Here is a 23,438-nt window from a genome sequence, read left to right as displayed (position 1 = left end):
AAGCAGTCGACAACCCGGAAGCCGCCGGGACCGGGAACCGACTTTCGCGCCACCGGCGCAGAACGGCGGCCTCTTCCGGAGGAAGTGATGTCATGGGCAGCCGCGACCTGGGGCGGGGCGTGGCCGGCGATGGGGCGGGCGCACCGTGGGAGGATGCCTCGGGGTGAACCCTGGGCCGGGAGCGCCCTTTAGTGGAGGACCTGTGCCCTGGCGCTACGGCGGGTACCACACAGAGGCAAAAGCAGAGAAAAAAATTCAGCGATGTGTGTGCAAAGTCACACGGCAGGGCCGAGGTCGAATGGAGACTGCGTGAAGCGCTTTGTGATGCCACGGCTTGGCACAGCAGGACTGTAGGCACTGCCTACCACCGCCATAAGGGCTGGAGGGAAGAGGAGGACCACAACCGAGGCGCAGGACTCTTGACCGACATGTCCAGGGTCTCTGCCGCCTTCCCCTTCAGGCGTCGCATTTTCTTTCCTGGCAGCTGCTTAAGTATTGGAAACAGAACTAGCGTCCGTGCTGGAGATGGTAAGACGGAAACCTCAATTCTACTAACGAGAATCAAGGGGTGGACATTAGGAGCTGTGGTGGGCACCCTCAGCCCCTATTGCAGTGCCCAGGTTTCAGTTTGGTGCAGGTGTAGACCCTGTCAGGCAGCAGGCGATGGCATTGGGCGCCTGACTTTTTCTGTCCTGCCCTAACTGGTAACGGTAGCTGGGGAGCTAAATAGCAGGTGGAGCATCACCGCCTGCTTTTGAAATAAAAACTTTCTAAAAAAAAAAAAAGTGCCTCAAAGCCCCCCACCCTCCGAAAATCAAGAAATTAGAATGTTAGCATGTGGTTTAGAGATGTGAGTGTAATGGCGTTGAAAGTGAAAAAGAACTTGTAAGAGGGCTGCTGAATCTCCTGACTAGAACTACTTGACAATGTATTACAGTGTGAACAGATGAGAATTGTATATAAATGTGTTTGAGTATTCATATATACAGCTGCTGAGGTGGTGTGGTAGATTAAGGCTCTGTCTGTGGTGCCACGCCAGCCCAAGTCCAGGCTTCTCTTCTTTTTTTTTTTTTTCTTAAAGATTTATTTATTTATTTTTTTATTTTTTTACTGGAAAGGTGGATATACAGCGAGGAAGATCTTCCATCCGATGATTCACTCCCCAAGCGGCCTGGAGCTGAGCCAATCCGAAGCCAGGAGCCTCTTCCAGGTCTCCCGCACAGGTGCAGGGTCCCAAGGCTTTGGGCCGTCCTCGACTGCTTTCCCAGGCCACAGGCAGGGAGCTGGAGGGGAAGCGGGGCTGCCAGGATTAGAACCGGCGCCCAGATGGGATCCCGGGCGTGCAAGGCAAGGACCTTAACCACTACACCGTCGCACCGGGCCCACAGGCCTCTCTTCTGATCCTAGGCCCTGTGGATGCTTCTGAAAAGGCAGTGGAATATGCCCCAAGTCCTTAAGCCTCTGCACCCATGAGGCAGGCCCACAGGCTCCTGGCTTCAGATTGGGTCAGCTTCACTTGTTGCAGCCATTTGGGGAGCGTATCAGCAGGTAGAAGATTTTGCTCTGTTTCACTTTTTCCTTTTCTGTGTAAATCTGCCTTTCAAATAAAAATAAATAAATCTTGGGGAAAATGTGTAATAAGAAATATGATATTTAGTATGTAAACTTCAAAACTGAAGATACTCGGACCAATGATTATTGGCTAGTTTAAGTATGCCTTGGAATCTTTTGCATGCATTAAATGTTTAACGTAAGTGAACACAACAAATCATGGAGAAATGTTGAAATTTTTCTTTGACATTTAACATTTAAATCAGTAAGTCTCATTCTTGGCTACACATTCAAACACATAGGTAACTCTTCGAAACAATACTGTTTTGCAGGTTAAATCTAGGAGAGTATTTGAATTTTTCTTTTTATTGGAAAGTCAGATATACAGAGAGGAGGAGGAGAGACAAAGAGGATGATCTTCCATGCAATGATTCACGCCCCAAGCAGACACAAGAGCTGGAGCTGAGCCAATCTGAAGCCAGGATCCCGGAGCCTCTTCTCGGTCTCCCACAAGAGTCCAGGGTGCCAAGGCTTTGGGACATCCTCAACTGTTTTCTCAGGCCGTAAGCAGGGAGCTAGATGGGAAGCTGGGCTGCCGGGATTAGAATCAGTACCCATGTGGGATCCCAGTGTGTGCAAAGCAAGGACCTTAGCCACTAGGCTACCCTGCCGGATCCTGAACATCAGTTTTTTAAGAAACTGCTCCAGTAAGTGATCCATTACAGGCCTCATGACAGATTCCTGTACTTTCAAAGGGCTAAGAGTGATTGCAAATTGGTGTTTATATTCTGTGATGATCCATGTCTGTCTATAACACTATTAATTAGAGGACTTTAGGTATTAAAGCATCTTTTCCTTTGTTTGAAGCCATTGGGTAGCTTAGAAATGGATTGAAACAATAAGACATTTTATCTCAATTAGGAAAGATGGAGAGATAAAGCATTAAATAAAGGGGCTACTAGGAAACAATGTCACATATGAATCCCTAGTATTTGGTGACCTGTTTTTTCTTTCATCTTCTTTGATCTTAACAAAAGCTGTTGTGCATAAAAAGGTGCTTTAATATAGCCCACACCTCACTTGTAAAGTGAATGAGCAGATGGAGGATCTCTCTCTCTCTCTCTCTCTAAATCCTACTTTCAAATAAAAATAAGCAAGTCTTTAAAAAAAAAAATAGGCCACATAACAGTGTGGCTAAAGCTTGCATGTTAGTTTGAAATGGGGCTCATTTAGTGCATTGGCTGGGAATCGAACCCGGGCCTCCCACGTGGCAGGCAAGAATTCTACCACTGAACCACCAATGCTTATGAAATTGGGCTCATTTAAAGTGACTTAATCTAAGTCATGGTAGCTATCTAATAAAAAATTCACTCTCTTTACTGGTCCTCCTCAGTGGAAAAGCCAGAGTAGTAGACAGCTGGCCCAGATCCACATGGAGGCTATGGCAGCCCATTGAGCCCTGCCTGGGACATCTGTACCATCCCAGAAGGAGGACAGAACAAATTGGACCAACTACCCCAGCCAAACGATGACAGCAAATATCTCGGCAAATGGAGACTCTGAGGCTGATTATGTCAGCCAATGGACATCAAGAGGGTTCCTTCATCCTTGGATTGGCGAGATTGACAACATTTCAGAACTATCAAAACCACCTGGGCAGAACCATTAGTGTATGAACCACATTGGGACCATGGCTTGATAGTGGGTGGCCATTCTCCATCCCTAGGTACTGGAGTGGTGGGGAAGCTGGGCATGGCTTCTCCCCTATCCATCTCCCCCCACCTCCCCACAGAAACAAGACGGAGAAACAGAAATATTGGGAATAATGATAACACCCACTTTTCCCTAACCCTTGATCCATTCACTCTGATCAGCTATGTTAAGATCATCTAAAATCAAGAATAAACTAAAAAAAAACCCACTCTCTGTTACAACCCAAAGTCCATGTTTCATTTATTACAATAAAGATACAATTAAATATATATTTAAAATGTCATGTAAAATATAAATACAATGAAATAAGTTTTGCATATGAGTCTATATTTCAAGGGTGATTCCAACGATTATTATATTTGCTGTCATTTCCTATGAAGATGCTTCTTTGAATAAAATACGGGTTGGCTATTTGATGTGCGTATGTTCTCTTTATCCACATGGTGCAGAGGAAGAAAGCCTGGTATATATTGGGAATAAACCCAAGTCTTCCCTTTCAAGCTTCACCATTGTCCCAAGAGGCTCTACAGAGACTAAAGATAAGCTTGATTTCTGAGCTACATTGCTGCATTTGTTATGTTTTCCAAATGCTCTTAAAAGTGGTGATGCTATTTTTTCAGTTGGGTTTTGGGTCTACACTTTTTTTTCCCCTATGATTTGAAACATTTAAAATTAAAACGTGACTTGTGTAGTGAAATGCACATGTGTTAGATACAGTTTCATGAATTGTGGCAGACTGAAATCATGCAACTCAATCTTGAGATTCAGGAGATTTCTGTCTTCTCAGTAAGTTCTCTTTGTCCCTTTCCAGCCATTTAGAATATGAGTAAATTTTTACTTTAATTTTATTACCGTACTTATTTTCATCTGTAATGGAGTTTCATACAAAGAAATTGTACAGGTCTTCTTTTGTGTCAAGATTTCTCCAGTTTCTGTGAACTTTAAATGTTTCATGTAATGTGCATTCCATTCATATTTCATGTAGGACGTCTGTGTATAGTACATGGAGAAATCATGGAACCTGATATGCCAGGTCATTGGGTTTGTTATTCCCAAAGGAGTGATAAGGCTTTCCTATAATATGAGGGTAGGATGAAGGATGTGGGAGTGAGCCACACAGATATGGAAGAGTGGGAGAGGGGTTGCTGCAGTCAGAGAGAACAAGTCCAACAGTCAGATAGCAAGGTACTTGCTTCTTTCAGGAGCAGTCATAAATCCAGTGCGAGGTAACGAGAAGAGAGGTAATAATGGACCAACTTTTCATACTCTTTTAAAACATTATCTACAAGACTCAATGCAATGACTCGGTGGCTAAATCCTCACCTTGCATGGACCAGGATTCCATATGGGTGCTGGTTTGTGTCTCAGCTGCTCTACTTCCCATTCAGCTCCTTGCTCATGGCCTGGGAAAGCAATGAAGGATATCCCAAAGCCTTGGGATCCTACATCCACATGGAAGACTGGGTGGAAGCTCCTGGCTACAGATGGGCTCAGTTGTGGCCATTGCGGCTCCTTGGAGAGTGAACCAGCAGACAGAACATCATTCTCTCTGTCTCTTTTTCTGTCATTCTGCCTTTCCAATAAATATAAATAAATCCTCAAAAAATAAAAGATGATCTACACTTTTCAAAGATGTTTAGGTTTTATTATGAGTGAGATGCAAAACCATTAGTGAATTTCAAGCATAGGAAGTGCACAATTTGACTTAAGTTCTTAAGGGACTATTCTGGCTTCTGGGTGAACACATAGAAAAGTAGAGATGGAAGTTGTTACAACAGCTAGGCAGGATATGATGTTGGCTGGGTTAGAACTAGTAGTTGTGGAGGTCATGAGGAGTGGATGGATTTCTGATCTGTTCCTGAAGCTAGAGGCAATAGAATATGCTGATGAGAATTTGTCATTCATGAAACAGAGGTCAGGGAGTACTGGGGGTTTGTTCTGAGTTAGTGGTAGGATAAAGTAAATTGATTTCATTTAAATCAGCCTTAGACTATTGTAGGCTTAGAACAGTGAATCATCAAGTTTCTTCAGGTGTTAGAGTTTGCTGTTTATGAACTAGCCTTCCATAAACTAGAATGCCTGAGAGGAGCCCCACAGGAAAGGAGGAGGTTTATTTTGAATTGGTTGGCCCCATTGCTCTGGTCTCTGATGGATATTGTGGATGGCAAAATGCTGGCCAATGGAGAGTAGGAGGGTAATCCAGGAAGCAGAGAGATGAGAAGCACAATTTACTTATAAAACCAACTGGAGGGCCTGGCACAGTACCCAGTGGCTAAAATCCTCACCTTGCAGGGGGCCAGAATCCCATATGGGCACTGTTTCTAATTCTAGCAGCTCCGCTTCCCATCCAGCTCCCTGCTTGTGGCCCGGGAAAGCAGTCAAGGATGGCATAAAGCCTTGGAATCCTGCACTTGTGTGGGAGACCCGGAAGAGGCTCTGGGCTCCTGGCTTTGGATAGCCACAGCACTGGCCATTGTAACCACATGAAAAGAGTGAATCATCAGACGGAAGTTCTTCCTTCTGACTCCTCCTCTCTGTATATCTGACTTACCAATTAAAATAAATAATAAAAAGCCAACTGGAGAACTCTCTTTCAAGTGCATACCCCTGATGATTCCAGCACCTCCCACTTGAACCCAGCTTCCAGGTATCACAACTAAATCAAATCTCTATCTTTCCTTCATCATTAGCTGCAGACAACTGATAAGTGGCCTTCTATCTAGGGGAGTATAACACTGCTTAGAAAAGCAGCCAGTATCCAGTGGGGATTCTGTGACTTGCTATGCCAAATTTGTATTAAACTGTATCAATGTGCCAGCACAGTTGCTTAACCTTTGTTTTGACAGATATGTAGAGGGGAGAGCTCCAGGATGATGTATAGGATGAGGACAGGTTTAAACTAACCGAGGATCATTATTAGGGTGAAGCACAGAGGATAGATTCCAGGAAATAGGAGAGAACAGGCTGATGGCAGAGAGGCACCTGGGAAGCAGTGGAGTCAGCAAAGAGATGTTGCAGTGACCAGATTCTCCAGCAGGGGTCAGTGATCAGCAATTGGAGCTCCACAGCCAAATGTGAAGGGCAGTTCACCAGGCACTCAGGAGGTGAACCAAGGCATAGAACTGTCCCTCGTGCTGATTTGTTTAATCTGACCATGATCAAGGAAAGAGCAGCGGACCCCAAGTAAACAGTGCAGGAACAGGGCCTATTAATGGCCCAGACCCCCACCAGTGTTACATTGGGCACCATTTTGTGTAAGGGGGAAAGGCTGTGGGACTGTGGGAACTACAGTCAGTTACACGTGTACTAAGTCAGGAGCGAACTCACTTTTAGCTCAGTGCATTGCGCTGGTCCCAGAGTGGAAATAGACTTAGCATCATACAGGTGTCACCCAAGATAGGTTTGGGTTGCCATCGGCCCCAACAGCCAGCAGGCCCAGATCTCCACCACTGTCACATCAAGCACCATTTTGTGTACTGATGCAAAAGGCTGGGGGAAGGCTGGAGACACAGTAAGTTGTACATTCACTGAGGCGGGAGAGAATTCACTTCTGGCTCGACATGCTGCACTGGTACAACAGGAAAGAAAATATTGACTTGGCATCCTTTGGATTCCCCCCCAAATAGGTCCAGGTGGCCCTCAGATGTAACAGCAGTTTCCAGCAAGACCAGCACCACCAACAGCCTGGTGAGTTAGAATGGCTGGTGTTTCCATAATCCTGGGCAATGCTTGAACCAGAAATGGAAGAAAGACTGGGCAGGTAATAATGCAGCCACAGCATGGGATCATAGGGGGTGGAGAGTGGTGGGCCAGGAGCTGGGGCTAAGTGGTACAAGTCTAGCACAAGAGCCTGGGACTGAAACTTCCTGGAGGGAGAGGCACACATGACTGTAAACAAAGAACTGGGTACCAAATGCAATCAATAAAATTGACCTTTAGACCAGTGAGCAACACAACTTAGAAACCTGCCCTAGGGGGCCCAGCGGCGTGGCATAGCAGCTAAAGTCCTCGTCTTGAACGCCCCAGGATCCCATATGGGCGACGGTTCTAATCCTGGCAGCTCCACTTCCCATCCAGCTCCCTGCTTGTGGCCTGGGAAAGCAGTCGAGGACGGCCCAAAGTGTTGGGACTCTGCATCCGTGTGAGACACCTGGAAGAGGTTCCTGTTTCCTGGCTTCCGATCGGCACAGCACCGGCTGTTGCACTCACTTGGGGAGTGAATCATCGGATGGAAGATCTTCTTCTCTGTCTCTCCTCGTCTCTGTATATCTGACTTTGTAATAAATAAATAAATCTTAAAAAAAAAAGGAAAGAAACCTGCCCTAGGAACGCGGTGTGGTAGCTAAAGACCTTGCCTTGCATGTGCCAGGATCCCATATGGGCACCAGTTTGTATCCACGCTGCTACACTTCCCATTCAACTCTCAGATTGTGGCCTGGGAAAGCAGTCACTGACAGCTCAAAGCTTTGGGACCACACACCTGTGTGGGAGACCTGCAAGAAGCTCCAGGGTCCTAGCTTTGGATCAATTCAACTCTGGCCATTGCAGCTACTTGGGGAGTAAACCAGCAGATAGAAGATCTTCCTCTCTGTCTCTTCTCTCTATAAATCTGGCTTTCCAATAAAAATAAGTAAATCTTTTTTTTTTAAGAGACCTGTCTTAAGATTAGGAATCTGCTAACCAGTATAGAGGTGAGCAAGATCAATAGAGAAGAGACAGAGCCACAAATTATGTTACTGATGCACTGCTTGCATAGGAGCAAAAGTCTTCGCCAACCTCAGAATTAACTGAGGAAGACATTGAGAAAATGGGGGATAAAGAACTTAAAAAATATAAATGTTCTTGTCAACAACAAGAAGAACATACAAGAGTTCAAGGAATTTAAGAAATGTCATTCAGGAAACAGCAACACTGAAACAAATCATTCTGAGTTATTAGAAATGAAGAACACAATGGAGCAAATTAGAGATCCAGTGGAAAGCATCAATAATAGAATGAGCAAGGCAGAAGAATCTCAGAATCGGAAGATATTTCCTTCAACAACGGTGGCAGAGGGTGGGGGAGGTGGAAAAAGCAAATAGCTGGAAGTGGAAATGAGTCAAGCTAAGAAAAGTATTCAAAGATTAAGAGACTATTAAAATGCCCAATATAAGAGCTATGTGAGTTCCAGAAAGCACAGAAAGAGAAGCTGGTTTAAAGATGTATTCAATGAAATAATAAAGGAAAACTTCCCTAATTTGGAGAAAGAATTGGGAAACAAAACATGGGAGGGGCACACAACTCCAAATCGGGTTGACCAAAAGCAATTTTCTCCATGACACATGATAATAAAACTTTCTTCAGTGAACATAAGATGATCAATTGAACATAAGGAAAAGATCCTTAAATACGTATGTGACAAAATCAATTAACTTATAGAGGAACCCCAGTCAGACTCACTGGATTTCTCAGAAGAAGCCCTAACAGCCAGAAGAGACTGGAATGACATATTCCAGATTATAAAACAAAAGATTGCCAGGCCAGAATAATTTGCCCAGAAAAGCTTTCCTTTGCACTTCAAAATGAAAACAAAAAAATCATCCACAATGAAGAAAAGGTCAAAGACTTGCCCTCTACTAGATCTTCCTTACAAATGTTGAAGATGTCCTATCGACAGAGAAAAGGAATAGCGCCTACCCAAACCAAAGACAAACATGAAGAACATCCAAGAACTATGTTAAAGAAGATTAAATCAAACAATGAATAATCTATTGCTAAAATGACAGGACTTAATTATTAGCTATAGATATTAATCCTGAATATAAATGGCTTAAACAATTTACATTCAAAAAACAAAACCCATCTGTTGTCTACAAGAGACACATATCACTAACAAAAAAATGCAGAGACTGAAAGTGAAGGAATGAAAAAGATATTCCAGGTTAATGGAAAGGAAAAATGAGCTACTGTAATCTTACATCACATAATATAGACTTTGACGTGAAAAAATGTTAGAAGAGATGAAGGGCACCACATAATTACCAAGTGATCCATTTAGCAAGAAGATATCACATAATAAATGTATATGCACCAAAACTCAGGGCACTTAGCTAAATGGAGCAGATATTAATGGATTTAAAGGGAGAAATAGACTCCAGTACAGTAATAGTCGGGGACCTTAATATCCCGTTAACATCAATGGAGAGATCAACAGGACAGAAGCTTAGCAAGGAAACAACAGAACTCACTCAGACACTAGAGAAAATGGACTTCATTGATATCTACAGAACCTTTCATCCTTCAGAGAATACACTTTTTTTTTTTTCCCTTCACCAGTACATGGAACTTTCTCCAGGATTGACCATAGTATAGGCTACAAACCAAGCCTCAATTAATTAAAAAAAAATTGAAATTATACTATGCGTGTTCTCAGATCATCAGGGAGTATAACTGGAGATCAATAGGTCAAAATACTCCAGAGGACATGCAAATACTTGCAGACTGAATAATATGCTATGAAATGAACAATGGTTATATGACACAATCAAAACAGTGTTAAGAGGAAAGATCACTTCAATCAATGTTTGTGTCAAGAAATTAGAAAAGTACCAAGTAAATGAGCTAACCACACAATTGAAGGAGCTAGAAAAACAACAGCAAAGCAATTCCAAGGTTGGTAGGAAAAGAGAAATAACCCAAATAAGGGACGAAATAAACTAAATGGAGACCAAAAGAACAATACATATGATCAATGAATCCAAGAGCTGGATCTTTGAGAAAATCAACAAATAGATTCCTCACTAACCCAACTAGCCTTGGACTAGATGGCTTCACTGCAGAATTCTACTAAACGTTTCAAGAGGAAATTACCTCAATCCCCCACAAACTATTCCAAACAGAAAGGGAGACAGTCCTTCCAAACTCCTACCATAAAGCCAACATCACCTTAATACTGAGGCCAGATGGAGATAAAACAGAATAAGAGCACAGACCAATATCCCTGATGAATATATATAAAAATAAAAACCATGATTATCTCAATAGATGCAGAGAAGGAATTTAATAAAATTCAACACAACTTCATGCTGAAAACCTTAAGTGACATAAGCAATGAAGGAACATTCTGTAACAAAATCAAAGCACTATACAAAATTCAACGTCAGCATCATACTTAATGGGGAAAGACGGGAAGCTTTTCCACTAATATCTGGAGCTAGACAAGAATATCCACTTTCACCACTGCTAGTCAATATGGCATGGGAATTCCTTGTCAGAGAAAAACAAGAAAAACAAATTAGGCAAGAAAAACAAATGAAAGAAATTAAAATTGGAAATAAGGAATTAAAACTAAGTCCTTGCAGATGACATAATTCTTTATATAGGAGAACTGAAAGACTCAGTCAAGACACTATGAGAACTCAGAATTTGGCAAGGATACAAAATTAATGAATCAATGGCACTAATAAACACAAATAACTCCATGGCTGAGAAAGAAATTATAAATACAGTCCTCTATAAAATAGTGGAGAAAAATCCTTTTTTCTTTCTTTTTTTTTTTTTTAAGATTTACTTATTTTTATTGGAAAGGCAGATATACAGAGAAGAGGAGAGACAGAGAGGAAGATCCTCCGTCCGATGGTTCACACCCCAAGTGACTGCAACAGCTGGAGCTGAGCCAATCTGAAGCCAGGAGCCTGGAGCTTCTTCCAGGTCTCCCACACAGGTGCAGGGTCCCAAGGCTTTGGGCCATCCTCGACTGCTTTCCCAGGCCACAAGCAGGGAGCTGGATGGGAAGCAGGGCCACCGGGATCAGAACCCAATGCACCAGCCCTAAAAGATGACCGTTCTTCTATATTTTTTTAGGATTTTGTTGAAATGATCACTTACAATGGCTCCTTACTAAAATTCCATGAGTTCTGCATCACACAAAAATCAAGAGCAGAGATGATTGGCCATGCTGTGATGACCTGAGGTTTATTCTTCCCTCAATATTCACTAAGACTTTCTCCTGTGCTTTATTTCCCCATCCTAGGCCCATAGAATGATTTTCATAGGATGATTTTATTTTTCAGCTCTTTCTGGAAGATAAAGAGTGCCCATGTGAGCCGCTTGGAAAATGCTTTTTAATCTTTTTGGTAGAACTGCAAGAGTCCAGGTATGTTTTATATTTCCTCTCCCTTTAGTAGGGCGGCTGGTAACTCGTTTCATATATACATATTCATATTTGCTATATTATGGAAGGGTTAAGAATTAGGGGAAATTGAGTGAGACCATTGTTTCTAAATTTTAGTTTTCTTCATCCTGGGTCTGGGAGAAGGGGTGAACCACAGCCAGCCTTCCAACTGCCTTAGTACCAGGGTATGGGGAATGGCCACCCGATGTCATCTCAGGGTCTCTGAGGTGGAGCATGTTCCGAGGGTTCTGCTCTAGTGGTTTTAATGGTTCTGAAATGCTGTCAATCATGCCAATCCAAGGATGAGCAAATTCTTCCAAAGTCCATTGGCTCATATAGTCCACCTTAGAGTCTCCATCCAGATATTTGCTCTCAATGCTTGACTGGGGTAGTTGACCAATTTTTTTTCTGTCCTCCCTCGGCTATGGCACCAGCTGTGCTCTGCAGGCCTAAGTGGACTGCCATAGCTTCTCTGTATCTGGCTATCCATCCATTGTTCCACCTAAGCCACTGAGGAGCCCTGGTTCTGACACACACACTCCGTGGTCAGATAACAGTTCCTGCCATTCTCCCCATGGTTGGAGTTCTGAGTCCAGCAGTTCAGTTAGGGGATCCCCAAAGAAACCTCATTTGTTGTGATCCCAGACTTGATTCTTGTGTGTGCAGAAGAGGGTCCGGCCCAGTTTAGCATTCAAATCAGCCTACACACACACACTGGTAGTTGCAACTGCTGGTTCAGTTCTCTCTCCAACCCCATTTCTTCCATAAACTAGTGGATGCTGCGGCCCAGCCCAGCCCTGCCCACAACACACTCAGCCCTCACGTACACCAGTGGGAACTTTACCTTAGTTGGAATGACCTCCAACAATCCCCAACAGGCCCACTCTCAGACCTGGTTCCTCTGGTTGCTAGTATATGTGGCAACCCATTCAGCTACATCCTACATCCCATTCAGCTCTTGTGCATGTCAGTGGGCATTGAGACCTATCTCAACCCAACTAACCTCACTATCTAGTCCACATTCACATCAGCGGGTGCCAGCGGGTGGTGGCACCCCTGCCTTGGTTCTCATGCTCACCAGGAGGAGTAATAGCCCATCAGAGAGGTGCCCACCATTTCCCTCCTGGACCCACTCCAGTCCCTGATCTTGCTCTCTCCAGGTGGTCCTGCAGGCTGACTAAACAGGATTTTCCCCCAGTGCTGGCACTTGCCAGATGATGCTGCAGCCTACACTTACTCTGGGTCATGCACATACCTGTGGGTATAGTCAGTTAGCCCAGCCTGGCTCTCCTCCTAACTCAGATCACCTACAGGCAAACAGGTGCTGTGTCCCTGCCTGGCCTGATCTGCCCCTGGTCCGAGCTCTCATGATCACCAGTGGGATCAGTAGCCTAGCGGAGGAGTCCTTCAGAACCCCCTCCACCAGGGTTGCAAACACATCTCCCTCCCAAGGATCTCACCATGGCTGTTGTTGGTGGGTGCTGCAGCCCAGTCTGATAAGGCCCATCTCACCTCGGCATTTGCCAGTGGCTGTACAGCCTATCCCAGGTTAGCCAGCCCCCAGTCCTGGCCCTAATGTGAACTGGTTGGTGTTGCAGCCTGACCCGGCCTGTCCTGTAACCTATCCTGGTTCTCACATCTGCCAGTGGGTGTTACAAACTTACCCAGCCTGGCTTGCCTCATACCTGACCCACATGTATGGTAGCAGGTACCACAACTTATCTTGGTCTGGGCTTCTCCCAGCTTTGGTTCCTGCACTCACCTGCAGGGCTTATATCCTGACCAAAAGTTCCCCATGATCCTCTATCAGGCCTCCTCACAGAGGCAGATCTTGTGCACATGAATGTATCTGTCCTGTCAGGTCCTGTCCTGGCAGGGACAGTGACCTCGCCCAAGAGGTCCATACCCATTCTGGTTCTTACTATTGGGTTTCACAGCCCAGCCACACCTGTTCCATGCCCAGACCCAACTCTCACATGTTTCAGTGGAAGCCAAGACAGCCCAGCCCGTTCTACATCCACCCTGGCTCTCACAAACGCCAGTAGATGCTGGAGTCAAGCCCAGTCTGGCACAACCCAGACCCTGTCCACACCCATGCCGAGGGACACTGCAGTCATGTCCAGCCTGTGCCATCCTCATTCTGGCTCTCATGTTCACCAATAGGAACCACAACCCAGCCAGGGTGTCCCTTTAACTCCTCAACCAGGCCTGTTCCCAGCCACAGGTCTTCCACATGCCAGTGAATGCTGTGACCCAGCTCTGCAAAACCCATCCCCTGTATTGACCTTGCCATCAGATGCTACAGATTGGCTTGACCTGGCCTGCTGTCAGTCCCAACACTGGCTGGTGGGTGCTGCAGCCTAGCCTGCCCAGTCTCCTGTCTTCCCTAGTTCCTGCAAACTGGTACGTGTGATAGCCTAACCTGGCCTGCTCTGCACTGCAGCCTGGCTCCTTCACATGCCAGAGGGCTAAGGTGTGTGTCCTTCTCTAGAACCAACCCACACACTTGCCAAAGGGTGGAGGCACCCTGCCTGGTCTGACCGACACCTAGGCCTGAGTCACACATTCACCTGCAGGAACTACAGCCCACCAGGTGAATTCTCAAGTTCTGCCACCGAGCTCACTCCAAGACCCAGATCTCACACGTCCTGGCATGTGCTAGCCACCCCCCTACCCCCGCCAGCATAGTCTGCCTTCTCCATTCTGACATTTGTATGAGCTGTTGGATGTTAAGGCCCAGCCCATCTCACACCCTACTTAGTCTTGTGTGCAACTGCAGGTACTGCAGCCTGGACCAATCTTGCTTGTTTCCAACCCAAACACCCTTGAGGGTTTTGACGTCAGAGGGCTCCATGGTCATACTAAGCTCCACCCGTCACTACCCCAGCTCTTAAGCAAACCAGTGCAGTTTGTAGTTCCACAGGTGTGGGCTTACATATTCCCTACCAAATCTGCTTCCAGACGTAGTTCTCTCACGTCCTGTTTAGTGATATGGCCCGACCTATCACTACCCATCCCCTGTTCTGATTCTCACTGACAGGTAATGTGATCTAGCCCTGCCAGGTAGGACCCCAGCCCTAGCTTTAGTGTGGGTTGTAGAGTGGTGATCAGTGATGATCCATGGTATCAAGCCCAGCTCATGTCTCCCACATGGGCTGGTGCATTGGTTTGACCCTTAAATGACTTCCAGTTTCCTTCTTCCAAACTTCTGGGTCTCAGCCCCCTTGCTTACTTGCAAGTATAGCGGCCTTATTGATGGAAGTCCCTCAGAAGATGCTCCTCACCTGCAATACACTCCTTCAGTGTTCCTCCTTCCCACACATCCCCTTACTCCTTCCACTAATCAATCCACAGTGCTTCAGTCCGGAAGCACTTGGGTTCCCCAGCCCAGCCTTCATAAGCCCGATGTTCTGGAGGGGTAGTATGCTGGCCTAGAGCTCTGCCTGCTGACCAGGTTCCAAGCTCCTGTACTGAGTCTAGAACCAACTCCTGCACACACCCAAAACCCAGGCCTCATCAAAATTCCCCAGGCCTGATCCACCAGCACGCCAGACCAGCATGCTGTCCTAGATCTCTCTGCTCATCGGTCCTGGGTGGGACAGGGCAAGTGGACTGGAGAGACCTAACATTTTCGTTCCTCTCCTCTCTGCCCCACCCGGGACCAAGGAGGTGAGGAAAGCCCCAGATTGCTCCATCCATCTGAGTGTGAGCCCCCAGGTCTCCACATGCCTCTGCTGGCTCCATCCCCCAGACCATCCATAAGCCCGCACCTCCATACCCTCACAGGCCCACTGCCCTCTCATTTGGATACGGAATTGCAGCTGTCAACTTGTAAGATAAGGGCTTCTCCAATAGTCTGGAGCCCTACTGACAGTTCATTATGGAGATGTAGCATTGACAGCAACGAATGTTCGGTAAGGATGTGTGTTGGCTACCACATCCCCTATCTGAATGTCTGAGTTCAAGGCCTAGTTCTGCTTCTAATTGTACCTGCTGCTAAAATGCACACCATGGGAGGCAGCAGATAATGGCTTCATTATTTGGGGCTCTGCCACCCATATAGGAAATCTAGATGAAGTTCCTGGATTGTGGCTTTGGTCTGGTCTAGTCTTAGCTGTGGAAGGCATGTAGGAAGTTCATAAGTGGGTGGAAGATCACTGTCTCTCTCTTTAGCTTTTGAGTTAATTAAAATACTTATTTTACTCTTTTATTTCTATTTAAAACATTTATACAGATTTTTTTGTTCCAATACTTAAAAAAAAAAGATTTGTTTATTTTTATTGTAAAGGCAGATACACAGAGAGAAGGATATACAGAAAGAAAGATCTTCCATCCACTAGTTTGCTCTCCAAGTGGCTGTCATGGCTGGAACTGAGCTGATCTGATGCCAGGAGCTAGGAGCTTCCTCTGGGTTTCCCAAGCAGGTGGTCTCAAGGCTTTGGGCTAACCTCGACTGCTTTCCCAGGCCTCAAGCAGGGAGTTGGATGGGGTGTGGAGTGTCTTGGATACAACCAGCACCCATATGGGATCCTGGCACAAAGTAAGGATTTAGCCACTAGGCTATTGCATCTGGCCTGTTCCAACAATTTGTTTTTTTTGAACAAATTGTATATTTATTTGAAAGAGTTAGAGAGAGTGAAGTGGGAGGAAAATCTGTTGATTCACTCCCCTAGATGGCCATAATGGCTGGAGCTAAGATAAGCTGAAAGGAACTTTTTCAAGGTCTTTCACGTGGTTGCAGGAGCCCAAGGACTTGGACCTTATTTTGCTACTTTCCCAGGTTGGATCCAAAACAGCACTTACATGGGATGTCCCTGCCCCAGGTGGAAGCTCCACCCACCATTCCACAGTGGCAGCCCCCTAGAACTTCTTACTACTAGAAAAAATATCTTTAATGATTGGTTTAGTGTTAAATAATCATTTCATCCATATCTTCCTTTGTTGTAATATATAAGGTACATGTTTTCTTCTATGCAGAAATTCTCTCTGGTTAGGTAATTTGATATTTTTAAAATCTCTCTGTAACTGTAGATGTTTAGATGATTCCTAAACTTTTGGGCAAGGAGTGAGTATATGATTGGGTTCGGGCAAACTCAAGTCTGTGCATGCTACAGAGTTTTGTTGTGTCATTTCCCCCACATCCAAGTGGCCAAGATCATCCTCGATTTTTTTTTTTTTTCCCTCAGGAAGATCTCAGCATTCCCTTCACCCTTCTGCATCCCATGGTAGTATCAGAATTTGGGTTCTCATTTCTTGCTCATAAATTTCCAGCTTATCTTGGCCCCCTTGGCACGGTTCTCCCATTTTCCAGCAGAATTGCCATTCTAAAAACCAGTCCTACAAGATCAGTCTCTGCCCAGTGAATAAAATGAAGGAATACTTGCCTTTTTCTCACTGCCTCTCCTATTCACATACAACTCTCTAGCAACTTCCCTTACAAATTTCGCAACCCTGCTTGCCCCCGCCCGGGTCTCTGGCCATACTGATAGTTCTGATCCAAATGATCATCCTATCTCTGCCCTATACTAGCTTTATTTGTCATTCACAATAACAAATACATTTGACTTGGAGAATTAAATAGGAATTAAATAGGTTTTGGGGATTGCAAATTTAGGGTCAAGGTCTGGGGAGGTGGGGTTCCTCTGAGATTTCTCTCCTCAGCTTGAAGACAGGCAAACTTTAAAAAAAAACTTATATATATTTTGTTTGAAAGAGTTACAGAGAAGAAAGAGAGAGAGCGAGCGAGAGAGAGAGAAAAATCTTGCATTCACTGCTTTACTCACTGTATGGTCATAACTACCGGGGTTGGACCAAGGCAAAGCAAGGAGCCAAGAACATTTCACCCATGTGGGTGCAATGGCCCAAATATTTGGGCCATCTTCGTCTTCTTTCCCAGGTGAATAAGCAGGAAGTTGGATTGGAAGTGGAGCAGCTGGTATGCAAATTGGCACCCATAGGAAGTGTTGGCATTACAGGCAACCACTTGACTCACTGAGCTACAACTCTCCCTTCCTGTGCCAGCTTTTCAAAGGGATTTATTTGTTTAATTTTAAACCGTTTTATTGGAACCTTTTATTCATTCCTCCTTATTTTGTTAAAATTTTATTTTAAAAATATTGCTAACATAGTGGAGAGAGATGCATGTGCATGTGGGCCTGTGATTAGGGTGGGGAGGGCCAGATATTGGGAAGTTGGTGGGACATATTTCAGTTTTCTTTTTCTTGTGTGTCCACAGAGGAGGAGGTGGAGAGGACTGCTCCTTGCTGTTAAACTCATCAGCACCCAGGGATGATCTGTTTGTGATGCTTCAGAGATCCTGATGTGGAGGAGAACATTTCAAGTGGTCTGATAGTTCTGAGGTGCTGATTTCATTGCTCCAGGGTTGAGAACATCTTTCCAAGGTCTTTTTTTTTTTTTTTTGACAAAGTCTACCTTAGTGCATCTACAGATTCAGAAATGTGATGCTAGCTTGACCAAGAGAATTGTCTAAACTATTGTACTTTCCATCCTGAGACGAGGCAGTTGACATCCCCTGATGGCTTAGATGAGCTGACTGTCATGTCCCCCATGTCCATCCAAGCATGCTGCCCACTGCACAGGCATCAGCAGCTATGGAGAGCTGGTCCTGACACATGCACTCCAGGTTTGGACCACACATCCTGTGATTTTCTCTGTAGCCAGAGTCTGAGTCCGATGGTCCAGTTAAGGAGACCCCCTACATCAACCAGTGCAGGTTCAGGTACAGTCTGTCACTTGCACCATCCAATGCTCATCCAGCAGATGCAGCTTGGTCATTTCTACCTCAGCCCTCTATCTCCTATCTCATGTGAACTGACGGATGTTGCGGTCCAGCCCAGCCAGCCCACCACCAGATCTGGTCCTCATGCATAGCAGAGTGTGCCATGACCTAGTTGGGGTAACCTTCAATCACCCTCACCAGGCCTATCCCCAGGCTGAATTTTGTGTGTGTCAGGCTTTGCTATGACCCAGTTCAGCCCAGCCCACATCCCATCCAGCTCTTGCACACACACACACACACACACACACAGGTGCTGTGGCCTAGCTCAGCCTGACCTGCCCCAGAACCAGCCCTGCCAGTTGTGTTTCCAACCCTGGATCTTGTACCTGGTAGAGGGTACCATGGTTTAGCCTGACGTGACTCACATCCTGAGGTATTTATTTATTTGGAAGTCAGAGTTACAGAGAAAGAGAGAGAGAGAGACAGACATACAGAGAGATCCTCGGTCCACTAGTTCACTCTCCAGACGGCTGCAATGGTCAGGGCTGGGCCAAGCCAAAAATAGGAGCATAGCCAAACTCTTCCTGCCCTTATCATGCTTATCTGCTGTTCAACTTTGGACTTCTTCTGTGTCTTAACTCCCTTTCCCTTAAGAAAAAAAAATTTTTTATTTGTTTATTTGGAAGGCAAAGTGACACCCAAAGAGGGAGGGACAGAAAAAGCTTCCATTTACTGATTCATTCTGCAAATGGCCACAACAGCCAAGACTAGGCCAGGCTAAAGCCAGAAGCCAGGAACTTGGTCTGGATCTTCCACTTGGGTGGCAGGGACCAAGCACTTGGGCCATATTCTGCTGGACTTGGGTTGAAAGAAGAGCAGCAGAACTTGAACTGACCCTCCACAATGGGATGCCAGCCTCAAAAATAGGTGATTAACTAGGTGTGCTACAAAACGGAGCTTCATCTATGCTCCTACAAGAACACCAGTTTGAGTTTGTTAGCATCTGCTAATTTCATCAGACTTGTCTTGTTATAAACCACCCTTTTATTGGGTATTTCCAAATAGCTATATATTGAGATACTGTGGGTTAGAGCATCAATGGATGAACTTGGCAGAAGGATAAAATTCAGTCGCTAGTATATTTTTAAAATAGTTGTCCTTCAGTATGTGCTTTGCTGAGATGCTGTTCTCAGCTCCTCTGGTTGGTTATTCCTCAGTGCTTCTGCCACCCTTGCTGCTCCCTCAGTTATCCCTGACTGCAGAGCAGTAATCAGTGGCGTGAAACTTTTTCTTAAAGGGCCAGGTTTTGCAACCTTCATGCAAAACATAAAATCAATAGCCCTTCCAATCCTGTTTCTGCTGCATCCCATGGGTTTTTGATATTTTTGTTTCTATTTTCACCTCTTCAAAATATTTTCTTTTCTGTTATTAAATTCTTCACTGACACATAGGTCCTACAGTAGCATCATTTTCTCCAAGAATGTTTTTTTAATTTTCATTTCTTCAGTGACACATTAGTCATGCAGTAGCATGTTATTTCACTTCATGGCATTGTAAAATTGCAAACTTTCTTCCTGTTGTTGATTTTTTTCAAAATATCTTTTATTTTAACTTCTTTTTTTCCCCTTTATTTTGATAATCTTTACATAGTTGATTAGGGCACAAAGGGTCAAGGGCTACAGGAAAGTGGGTAAGACCATTGTTTCCACATTAATACATTAATATTATTATTTTTTTCTTTTGTATCCAGGGTAAGGAAAGAGATAAAGGGAAAAGCCCCACCCAGCCTCCCACCCATCTCAGGTCTCTGACGTGGGACATGCTCCGAGGGTCCTGCTCATGCAATTTTGATAGTTCTGAATCGCTGCCAATCTAGCTGCTCCAAGCCCGATGAAATCTAAGCTCCTCCATCAGAACCTCTCCCAGTGCCAGATCTCACACAAACAGATGGGTCCATGGGCCAGCCCTGCTTAGTCCACCTCCTGCCCTAGCAGGAACTATGGCCTTTCCTGACTGGCCTTCAACCCAATCTGGTTCTTGGTGTTGGATGTTTCAGCCCAGCCAAGGTTCGTCCATACCCAGGTACAGTTCACTCATGGCTCAGTAGGGGCAGAGACCTAGCCTAGTCCATCCTACATCTACCCTGGTCCTCCAGAGCACCAGATGGTGCTGGAGTCTAGCCTGGCCTAGTGCTCCCGGTCCCAGTCCACACTTGTGCCAAGGGAGACTGCAGCCACGTCCAGACCAGAATGCAGCCCCCACTCCAGCCCCCCACACCCCGTGGTGGGAACCTCAACTCAGTTAGGGTGTCTTCTTAGCTCCCCAGTCAGGCCTGTTCCCAACCATAGATCATGTGTGCCAGTGGTTGCTCTGACCCAGCTTGGCATAATCCCTCACCTGACTTGGCCTTTGCCTTCTTTGTTGTGTCCTAGTATCCCTGGCTCATGCAGACCAGTCTGTGAGAACCTAGCTCGGCATGACCTGTGCTCCATCCTGATTTCTGTTCTTTCTTATGGGTTAAGGTTTGTTCGGCCCTGCCCACTCCGCCCCCTTCCAGTGGTAGCTCTGCCCACCCCACATCCTGTTTTAGGAATGCACATGTGGGTGCTGCTGCCTTGACCTGCCCAGACTGTTGTTGGTTCCTTTACTCATGAGTGGTGACAGGTTCCGTGGTCATACCTAGCTCAGCCCATCACCACTCCAAATCCTGAGCTCACCAGCAGGACTTGTGTTTCCACAGGGTTGGGCCCACACATCCGCCAGAGAATCTACCCCTGGATCTGGTTCTCTCGCATGTTGGCTAGTGTCCTGACCCTGCCAAGTTTGACCCATCCCCTGTTCAGCCACTTGGTCAGGTACTGGTACCTAGGCTTGCCAGACAGGCCCCCAGCCATAGTTTTGGTATGGATTGGTGTGTGGCAGTCAGTGATGCTCTACGCTAGCAGCCCATCTCAGGATTCCCAGGTGGCTTGATGAATCAGTCTGGCCCAAACAGAACTTATGGAATTTCCCCTCCAAACCCTCAGATCTCAGTCCCCAGACTTGCAAGCAAGTTCTGTGAGCCCATTGCTAGGAATCACACAGAATTACTTCCTCACCTGCACTCACACCGGCCTTATGCCTGGGATGTTCCTAGTCAGCAATTACATACCCTAAAAACCCTGGAGCTCACTGCCGGGGGGCCAGCAGGCAGAGCCGGGCGCCCTGAGGACACAGTGGCCACCAAAAGTCTAAGACTCGCTCACCGTGCGGCAACGGTGCCCATGGGCCGAGTCCCGGGCAATGGGTCCGACCTGGCCTGGGTAACCTCTGCAAGCGCGTCGCCACCACTGCGAGGGCTGCTGTCACTCGAGCCGCCAAGGTCGAACTCCCACCCCCTGTTTTCCTGCTATCACAAGGTCGTGGTTGCAGGGCAGGGCTAGAGGCCTTAATCCTGTCCCAAGATTTCCTCATGGTGTACTCACCACGGGGGGGAGAAATATCTCTCTCTCTCAGGCCTCCCAGCAGTCAGGACTCGATCACTGTGTGGCAGTGGTACCCATGGGTCGAGTCCCGGGCATTGGGTCTGAGCTGGCCTGGGTACTCTGCAAACAGATCGCCACCAATGCGGAGGGCTGCTGTCAGCTGAGCTGGCAAGGTCAAACCCTGTTGTTGATTTGGTTTCATGGCTTTTCATTTAAGACATTGTCTTCATTTAAGACAATGTATAGATATGAAGATGTCATGCAGTATGGATCACTACTTCTAAATCAAAGTGGATCCCAACGAAACTGTTAAATACATCTTTTCAATAGGAGGCTGGACAGTCTGACATTGTCTGTATCCCCAATGTCAGGAGGATACACTTAAATAGCAGAATGATAGACTTATGACCGCTTATGAAGGACTATACTATTGCAATAATATAGGGGAACTTGGGAGGTTGGAAGAGTTTGAGGAGGAAGTAAGAGAAATCCCAGAGCTTATGGAATTGTGTCATAAATAAAGGGTGTCCACGGCAGAGTGGCGATACAGGGAAGAGAAAACGCAGCAGCCACCCGTGAGCTGTGATCCGGACTCCAATGACAACCAGGGATCCAGAGGCGGCCAGAGATCAGCCCTTGCAGCAGCCAGGTTTCGTTCCTCACACTGGATCGCTCTTTGTTCGTTCCCCTTCTTTCAGAAGGCTGCAGGTGCTCAGGGAAGCCGCAAACGCGGCCAGACTGAGAGGCACCTGCTGCGCGTTCCCGGGGACGGCGCGCCCTCTGGTGGCGGGAGCTGGGAATGTCAGGAGGCGAGGGGCGTCTTCGCGCCCAGACCAAGGCCAAGACCAGAGCTCGCTAAGTGGGGAATGGCTTACTCAGCCCTGTCTGTCCCTCACGTGATGTAGAAAAATCTGGGTCGTTTCCGTAGTAGCCGGGCTCTGCAGAGAAAGGTGAGGAGCAGGGCCCGGCACGATGGCTTAGTGGCTCAAGTTCTTGCACGCATTGGAATCCCATGGGGACGCTGGTTCTAATCCTGGCGGCCCCACTTCCTGTCCAGCTCCCTGCTTGTGGCCTGGGAAAGCAGTCGAGGACGGCCCAAAGCCTTGGGACCCTGCACCTGCGTGGGAGACCTGGAGGTCCTGGCTTCGGCTCAGCTCAGCACTAGCCATTGTGGCTACTTGGGAAATGAATCAGTGGACAGAAGATTTTCCCCTCTATCATGCCTCCTCTGTAAATCTGCTTTAAAAAATTTAAGAAAGAAAAAGAGCGTCCCAAAGCGGTGGCTTAGCAGCTTAAGTCCTCACCTTGAACGCACTGGGATTCCATTATGGGTGCTGGTTCTAATCCTGGCAGCCTTGCTTCCCATCCAGATCCCTGCTTGTGGCCTGGGAAAGCAGTTGATGACGACCCAAAGCCTTGGGACTCTAGACCCGTGTGGGAGACCTGGAGGAAGTTCCAGGCTCCTGTCTTTGGATCGGCTCAGCTCCGGTGGCTGCGGTCACTTGAGGAATGAACCATCGGATGGAAGATCTTCCTCTCTGTCTCTCCTCCTCTCTGTATATCTGACTTTGCAATGAAAATAAACCTTGAAAAAGAGGAAGAAAGGAAAAAAGACAAAAAGGAAAAATGAAGGAAAGAAGGAAGATGGAGGACAGTAAGCCACACAAAGTGAAATTCACATTGACCCCCTACTCACCAGGCCAGGGCTCCCTAGAAGCAAGTGTGAAATGGAGTCACTTTGGTTAAGTCCTGCATAATTTTGCTAACCTGCTCTTGATGCTTCTGTAATAATACTTTGCCAAAGCCGAGCCTCCTCAGA

At 46.2% G+C, this 23,438-nt stretch overlaps 1 long non-coding RNA gene and 1 other non-coding gene across 2 annotated transcripts; one reads left to right on the top strand and one right to left on the bottom strand.

The window, feature by feature from the left end:
- Positions 1-207: 207 nt before the first annotated feature.
- LOC121146655 lies at positions 208-11,549 on the top strand. Its single transcript, XR_005882233.1, has 3 exons — positions 208-528; positions 6,891-7,024; positions 11,316-11,549. It is a non-coding gene; the product is annotated as an uncharacterized LOC121146655 (long non-coding RNA).
- TRNAG-GCC lies at positions 2,785-2,855 on the bottom strand. The gene has a single exon. It is a non-coding gene; the product is annotated as a tRNA-Gly (tRNA).
- Positions 11,550-23,438: the final 11,889 nt, after the last annotated feature.

The sequence above is a fragment of the Ochotona curzoniae genome, unplaced genomic scaffold (genome assembly GCF_017591425.1).
Source record: "Ochotona curzoniae isolate NIBS_2020 unplaced genomic scaffold, NIBS_Ocur_1.0 contig_1328, whole genome shotgun sequence".
NCBI lineage: Eukaryota > Metazoa > Chordata > Mammalia > Lagomorpha > Ochotonidae > Ochotona > Ochotona curzoniae.
Note: the sequence above shows the minus strand (reverse complement) of the source record. Positions and strands in the feature narration are given on the sequence as shown.